Source organism: Atta cephalotes, assembly GCF_000143395.1.
Source record: "Atta cephalotes unplaced genomic scaffold scaffold00037, whole genome shotgun sequence".
Classification (NCBI taxonomy): Eukaryota; Metazoa; Arthropoda; class Insecta; order Hymenoptera; family Formicidae; genus Atta; species Atta cephalotes.
Window position 1 is genome coordinate 2,872,578 of NW_012130101.1, and position 8,374 is coordinate 2,880,951.

Below are 8,374 nucleotides of genomic sequence, written 5' to 3' on the forward strand. Positions count from 1 at the left end.
ATTTCTGGACGTTTTTGTTCAATTGCTGTCTTCAATTCATCTAATTGGGAACAATACTTCTCTGAATTTATCTCGTTGTTTGATAAAACTCATAATACAGGATACCTTTCCAATCCCATCAGACACAGAGCATGACTTTCTTTGGATGAAGACCGGCTTTTGGGATGGCTTCATTTCGCTTTTCTCAAGATCTTTTTCGCTCAACATTATTGTAAATGATCCATTTTTTATCCCCCGTCACTACTTGCTTAAAAAATGGTGTTTCCTCGTTGCGTTTATAGAGCGAGTCGCAAATGGAAATGGGATCCATTAGATTTTTCTCCGTTAAATCGTGGGAAACACATACATCAAAATTATGTAGCCAAGCTCCATAAAATGCTCGTAGATGGTGGATTTTGACACATTTCTGCTAATTTACGTGTCGTATAGCGTGAGTTATTCTCGATCAGTATTTTAATCTGATCTTCATTTGTAGAGGACCTACTCGGACGTTCTTAATCTTCAAGATTGAAATCACCAACTTTAAATCTAGCAAACCATTTCCGCACACTTCTTTCAGCTACAGCACTTTCGCTATAAACAGCGCATATCTTGTTTGCCACTTGTGTGGCATTTTTGCCTTTCCGATAAAATAAAAGCATTAAAATGCACTTTGTTTTCTTCTATATTTAAAGGCGTATACAACTGACAAAAATTAACGTATCGCAACTAAATTTTTTTCCAAGTATGCCTGAAATACCGTCTTTTACAATATGTACGCATGTCTTTGTTTTCAATTGTTCTGATATATTCAGACCTGTCCTTACGCTACCTACCACAAATCGGCACGAACTTTCCGGACAACTCAATATATTGTATTGTAAAACTACAAGTCTACTTCGATTACCAACCCTCGAAGTCCTCTGTGGATTCCGAACCATTGGCACAATAGCGGAATCCAGGAATTTGTTGGAAACCACTGGCTATAATCTAGCACTGGAAAATACTTGGCACTACCAAGTTGATCTAATATATCACAAATATTAGGCAAAGGATAGGCATCATCTATATAATTTTTACATTTAACTTCCTATAATCAATTACGGTACAAAATACGTCACCTATTATTATATTATTATCCGATGAATCTGCCTTTTTGGATACTATTTAGATCGGGAAGCAATGGAGAAGTGGAAAGTTCTACGATATTTTTATCACTCAATTGTTTAATTTGATACGTTATTTCTTATGTACTGGCGGAAAGCGATACTGTTATTGTGTGAAACGATAAGTTATCAGTAGTAACTATTTTATGTGTTACTAATGATGTTCTGTCTAGGTATTCATCAGGTAAAATCTGTGGTTGTAGGTTTTAATTAAAGAAACGACGTTTCCTTTTTCGATTGGAGAAAGATGATTGAGTCGTAATAATTAAAGAATTTTCATTATCCTGTTAAGTTTGTAAATAAGATTGTCGTCGTTATCGTCTCAACAATTTTTATTCACAAAGTTAATATATGAATTAGTAATAGTCATTAATGTCTTGTTAGTACGAGTATTTAGAATACTTTAATGATTTAACTGCGTCTAATATCTATCGATCATTTTATGTCATCTCGTATATAAAAATTAAAATTCTTTAGTGCTAAAACAGAGTAATCAGAGGATGAATCCAAAGGATGAAGCACGATTGCTCACTGAGCTCTTGCATTTAATTGACATATTCCATTAGATCTAAAAATGTAGACTAAACAGGTAAAAAACTCTGTTTTAGCACTAAAGAATTTAATTTTTATATACGACATGACATAAAATGATCACTTTGAAGTACAGTTAAATCGTTAAAATAGAATCAACATTCATTACGAACTGATCGCTTTTTTCACATTATTTGTAAAACGATATCCCGCCGATTCGAACGAAGTCAGTACGTCTGTCGACCCGAACGGAGTCAGTACGTATTCTATCGGCGCAGAAGATACTCCTGCTGACGCTTGCTAGGCCAGCACTTGCTGAATCGGTGCGTATCCTATCGACGTGGACAGAATCGGCAAGTATTCTGCGTATAAATTCAGTGTCGCAGCAGGCAATGCGGATGGAGCGGGTCATGCAATTCGTCCAAATTTGGAACAATTTTCTTTATGCTTCTACTTTTGAATTGCGCGGTATACCTCTTGTTTTATTTTTTGTTAAATAAAAATTTTTTATTATATTATATATATATATATATATGTGTATATAGAATTAGCTTGGTCAAGCATTTCAAGTATTTATCTTTTTTCGACACAAAGCGAAGACAGTTCACAGTATTGCGGTAACTGCAAAAAATCTTCTGATCGGCTGACGACGACCTCATCAAGGTCAACGACGGCACCGGAAATTTTGCTGTCAACCATGTCCTTGGCAACACTGACTCCAACAATCATTGGCGACAACGATGATGTCAGCAACGATGACGACGGCGATCGATGACGGAGAAAACGAAACCAAAAATGGTGTCGCGCTACACGCAATGAAAAAATCCATGGTAAAGCGACATGAGCAAAGTTGTATAATATTGGTACAATTATACAATTATACGAGGTTGCGTTCTAAAATTCGATTCTAGTTATCCTTTTCAATCCATATCTTCTATCTTTGTTCAATATTCAATGAACAACAAAAGATACTCAGAGAGTTAATAGAATCAAGTTTTAGAACGTAACACAGAATACCTCCATCAAGGTTGGTAAAAATGATGTTGAAAAAGAAACAAAATATGTATTTTATATATATATATATATATATATATATACAGAGTGTCTGGAAATAATTGCCAAATATTTCATGAGCAGGTAGAGCGGACTAAACTGTCGAATCGAAAAGTCCTCTACCATTTTGTAAGTTTCCTCAATAGTTAACGAGTTATTAATCCTTAATGGTGCATTTATTCTTGTTTAACATTCGATGAATAACAATGCGCATCATGCTACACTATTTATTCTCGTTATTCATCGAATGTGAAACGGAACGCAGCTGTAGACTTTATTACTGTAGATCAGAGCCTTCTCGCGTACAGCGTGCGTTTTTATGTTATGAAATCCCTTTTTTTTCTCTTCCCTGATTATATTTCTGATTCCCAGAGAAAGATCATAGTATTATAGTACTATTGTGTGTTGTTTACAATACACAGAATAAGAAGTAAGAGTAAAAAATTGACCAATCACAGTCGATTATTCTTCTCGCATTTCGACGGGATTGGTCAATTTCTTATTCTTACTTCTTACTCCGTGTATTGTAAACAGTACATTCTCCATACGTCGGAAGTTAAATCGAGAAAAGAAGGAAGATCGATTTCGTAACGTAAAACGCATGCCGTGTGCGAGTTGAAAGGCTCTATCGTACATCTTTCGACCAGTAAGATTCTCTTCAATATAATGACTATGTGAATAGTAATCGCACCGAAAATAATCTTATTAGAGTGAAAACGTTTATGCATTATAGACACGTACAATTATGCATAATGTACACATATAATTATGAGGAATATGTACTTATGTCTTCGATATCTTAGTCCATTCAACTGCGAGATCTCGTGCACCATCCCTCACACTCAGGAAATCTTCTTCTGCTTCCCGCCTCCCTCGAAATAAAGAGATCAATAGACGGCCAGATCACGTCCTTATAAGAGGACATTACAAAATTTTAAAGTGCTCGCGAAAATAACGAAACCCGCCCGGACACTAGATGCCTGCGTCCACGATGTCGTCATGCCGCGCGTACGCGCGTCAGAACGAACGAGTCGTCCAAAACTACGGGACGGTTATGAATGTTTTAATGCTCAGTCAAAGTCAGCAACACTTTTAAAAATATGTAAATTGTAGCACCCAAGCCGAGCTACGTCAGCCGCAGACGAATGGTTCTTCAGAACTGAACACAAAATGACTGTTGTTACTGCCGAATCATGGCGAACTGCTGCGATATCGTACGCGCCATGCTAGACAATAGTTAAGATGACGATCGCGTTCAGCAAATTCAACTGCCACGTGCTTGTCGCGTACTGCGCGTGGCAATTTGTTTTGTCAAGAAGCAGCGCGTCCTGTGTATGTATGTACAGGACTAAAATCTCTTCTACAATAAAGTCGCAAGCTGTAAAGACCCGTTTAATACACGTAGTAAGCTTAATTTAAGAAGTAAGAGTAGATGTAAGAGTTTAGAATAGATGTAGGCGTAAGCGAAATAAATTAATTGGTCTACTAATGGCAGTATCAGTAATGAATGAAGTCATAAAAATAACAAATTGACCAATCACAGTTGAACGTGAAAAGAATAATCGACTGTGATTGATCAATTTCTTACTCTTACATTCTCATCCATTACTGATACTGCCATTGTAGACCACGCATAATTTTATTTCTTACTTTTACTTCTCAAATCAAACTTACTATTATATTGTAGATCGGTCTTAACTTACCTTTTCAAAAAATGCAAGAAAAAAATCGCAAGTGTTCCTGAACACGATAATACATATTAGATGAGAAAAAGTTCGTGGCATTTTTTTTAATACCATCTAATAGGAAAAACGCCACGAACTTTTTCCCACACCTAATATATCAAGAATGCTAAAAACTAACATGTAATCATATTTTATGCAATATACGAGTGCTCCAAAATACCAATATAATAGATGTTAACAGCATTTTATCATCTCAAATCTTTATTATTTAATAATTGCAAAATAAAATAATCTACAGTAACTCTAAGTAATTATTTCGTTCTTGCCTTTTTCTATTGATGATGTTGATAATGTACATATCCTGCCGACGCGGGCGATATGAGATCTGTCAATTGTTTCTTTCTTTTTGTTTCTTTTTCTGCATCATTTGGTAAACTTTTTGTAACTTCTCAATCTCATTTTCAGATTTTTTTCTTCATTGTAGCATTTGTAGGAAAATATAATGCTGACGACGCGAAGATTTGAACCCGAGTCTATCAGATGACGAGTTGAACACCTGAGTCATTGTGGATCGTCAACACGTATTGCTTTGAAATTGATACATTCGTTACACGAAACATATATGAAATTGTGATTTTACTTCCATAAAAAGTGTGACGAAAATATGTTATATTGTAAATCACGATATTGAAATATATAATTTATATGTATATATAAGTAGTATATATAATATATATATACTAATACATATGATTTCAATTATTATATAGAAGTATATATATGTCGCCTAATAAATTCATTAATAACTTTTCATTTATTTAAAAAAAAAATTTTTTTTAAATACAAAAAGCAGAAATCGTGAATCTGACATTTTCTCGCACGTTACGCGCGAGATCTCACATCACACACACACACACACACACACACACACACACACACGCGCGCGCGCGCGCGCGCGCGTGATCGTAAATGGATGGATTTATGATTTTTATATGATGTAACTTAGTAATAAAATTGATATTTTTTTTTTTTTATTAATATGTAATATAAATCATCAAGCGCGCTTTCTTATCTACTAATTTGGAATTGAGAAAAAAAAGAATAATAGGAAAGAATGGTAGGAAGGAATCATTTTGAAGACTGAGTAATATGTTTAAGATATATTTATTTTTCATATAACGCAGTGTATACAATATTATTTAACGCGTAAGCTATTAGTTCACATTCTATAATAGAATTTTTATCATAAATTTTATGCAAAATATTTGCAGCATCACATTGATTAGTAATACAATTTTGGCATAAAAAAGTCACAAAATATTTAAATTTTTCTCTAATATCATGAATATACTGATACAGTTCAAAGTATACATTTCGACACAATGTTCGAAGTTCAAACATGAAAAGAATGATTTTTGACTTCATGTGCAAGCACGTACCATGCAATGATATTTTTATATTTTATATGTTCATTACCAATTTTAACAAGTTCCACAGTTAAATCTTGAATCGTTAGATAGGAGGAAACAGCTGCACTAATCGCTCAACATTTGTACATCTCTCGATGAAGGCCTTCCATGTCGCATGAGACTTAAATAGATATGGTATTTATGATTTTTAATGATACGACTTAGAAACTAATTATAATAATATTTTTATGAATTTTTAATAATATAACTTAATAACACTAATTATAATAATATTCTTTTTTATCAATGTAATACAAATGGCCAAGAGCGTTTTCTTATTGACTATTCATAATTCATACTACTACGAAGATATGAAGAAAAAATGGCAAAGATATTAAAGATAAAATAATTTTAGAAGAAAAGAATATATTAGGTATGGGAAAAAGTTACATTTAACGGGAAAAACGCCACGAACTTTTTCCTACACTTAATATATATATATATATATATATATTTTTTAAGAATATATATTTTAACATACATTTATTCATCATGTAATGCTGTATGTATAATATAATCTAAATCATAGACTATTAGTTCACATTCTATAATAGAATTTTTATCATAAATTTTGTACAAAGTTTGCAGCATCGCTTTTATTAGTAATACAATTTTGTCTTAAAAATGACACAAAATATTCAAATTTCTTACTAACCTCGTGCATATATTGACTCAGTTCATAGAATACATGTTCAACACATTGCTCAAGCTCAAATAAGAAAAACATAATTATTGATTTCATGTACAAATACATGTGCCATTTAATGTTAACTTTACGTTATTCGTATCATATATTTTAACAAGTTCCATATTTAAATCTTGAATTGGTGATGATGAGACTGTTGACTGCATTAATCGCTTGATTTCTGCACTCCTCTCGTCTTCCATGTAGCATGAGGTATGAACATGCGGTTGCCTCGATTATCACCGATCGCACATTTGTACATGAGATATAGATCCTATAACGATCCCAATGTCCAGAAATTTGTACGCTGTCGATATCAATGCATATTTCCTCATCAAAATACGAAGCATATAACGAGGTTTCGAAGGTGTACAAGACGATGTTTGAGAAAATGCGCTTTAAAAAAAGAAAACATGTAAATAGATCTTACAAAAATACATAAAGTATAATATGTATAAGCAAAATATTTTATAAAATTAAATGAACTTACTGTCTCTTGCTCGCCTCAGCCTGTTGAATTGGAACGTAATAGTTCATGGCTTGAGATATTTTATTTTCTCGGAGAACTTATAATTAGCAATAGCTGTCTGAACTCTGTTGAAATTCTCTGAATGACTTATGCGTTATTATGTAATGTTGTTCGGAGCTCTTCTTTTAAATAGTGTTCCCTTCCACTTTTTTTTTACACACTTTAAAATGGAGAGGATTTTTTTTATATATATTATACTTTGAAGAACAGTTGCGACGATATACATATTCCTTTGTTATTGAATATAGTATTGTCACGCTTATTGAATGTAAAAAGATAAAAAACGAAGACTTACAATATTGTTGTACATTAAAGATTCTTTAATTAATGCTTTATAAATATGTAAGCTATGTAATTTTTATTATTGAATGCAAAACATGACGTCTCTCAATGCGATCTGAGTTTCTTTCACTTAATCCGAAGAATTTGTTACGTTTATATTTTAAAATTAATAAATTTCACATTAAATATATTACAGATATGATGCATCTTCAAATCATAATAAAAAAAAATGTAATTCTAAATGTATGAGTAAGTATAAAATGCTAAAACAAATAATATGTTTTAATATTTCCGTGCAAATGTTCGCTATCGAAATCTAAGTTATCTTGAAGAATTCATTACTCGTGTAAATTTAATGTTAAAAACGTTGTGAATTCTTTTTAAAGATATAAAAGACAACATCGTTGGTCAACTTAAACTATTAAAAAATAAATACATTATTTCTTCGAACGCTCTTACACGCTCTATGTTTACTGCTATAATAACATTGTTTAATAACAACATTGTTATAATAGAATTAAAATTAAATTGTTGCAAAGTATAGTGTCTCATTATTGCAATCAATAACAAATTTTCTGCAGATACAACGGTAAATTGGCGACATTAGCTATACAATTTTAAATTTATTTCATATAATTATACGTTATTAATTTAGTTCTTTTTTCTTATGCATTTATTTTTATAATATTTAATTACTTTTTTAATTACAGGAAATATTAATTTTATTCATAAAAGATTTTGTTTCTTAAAATATTAGTGGGAATAATAGTGGAAAAAAGTTCGTGGCGTTTTTTCCTGTTACATCTAACCTAATACTTATAAATAAAACTTCAACATAACACACGTACATCTGTGTATATATATATCATATATATATATATATTATATATATATATATAATATATATACAATATATACATTATAAACATATAAAAAATTTCATTAATTAGATAAATAAATTTTTAATTCTATCAATTAAGTTAAAGAAATTCTAT

The 8,374-nt window shown here is 31.7% G+C and overlaps 1 pseudogene; it reads right to left on the reverse strand.

Moving 5' to 3' along the window:
- Nucleotides 1-494: 494 nt before the first annotated feature.
- Nucleotides 495-7,105, reverse strand: LOC105621848 (annotated as a pseudogene).
- Between the last annotated feature and the right edge of the window lie 1,269 nt (nt 7,106-8,374).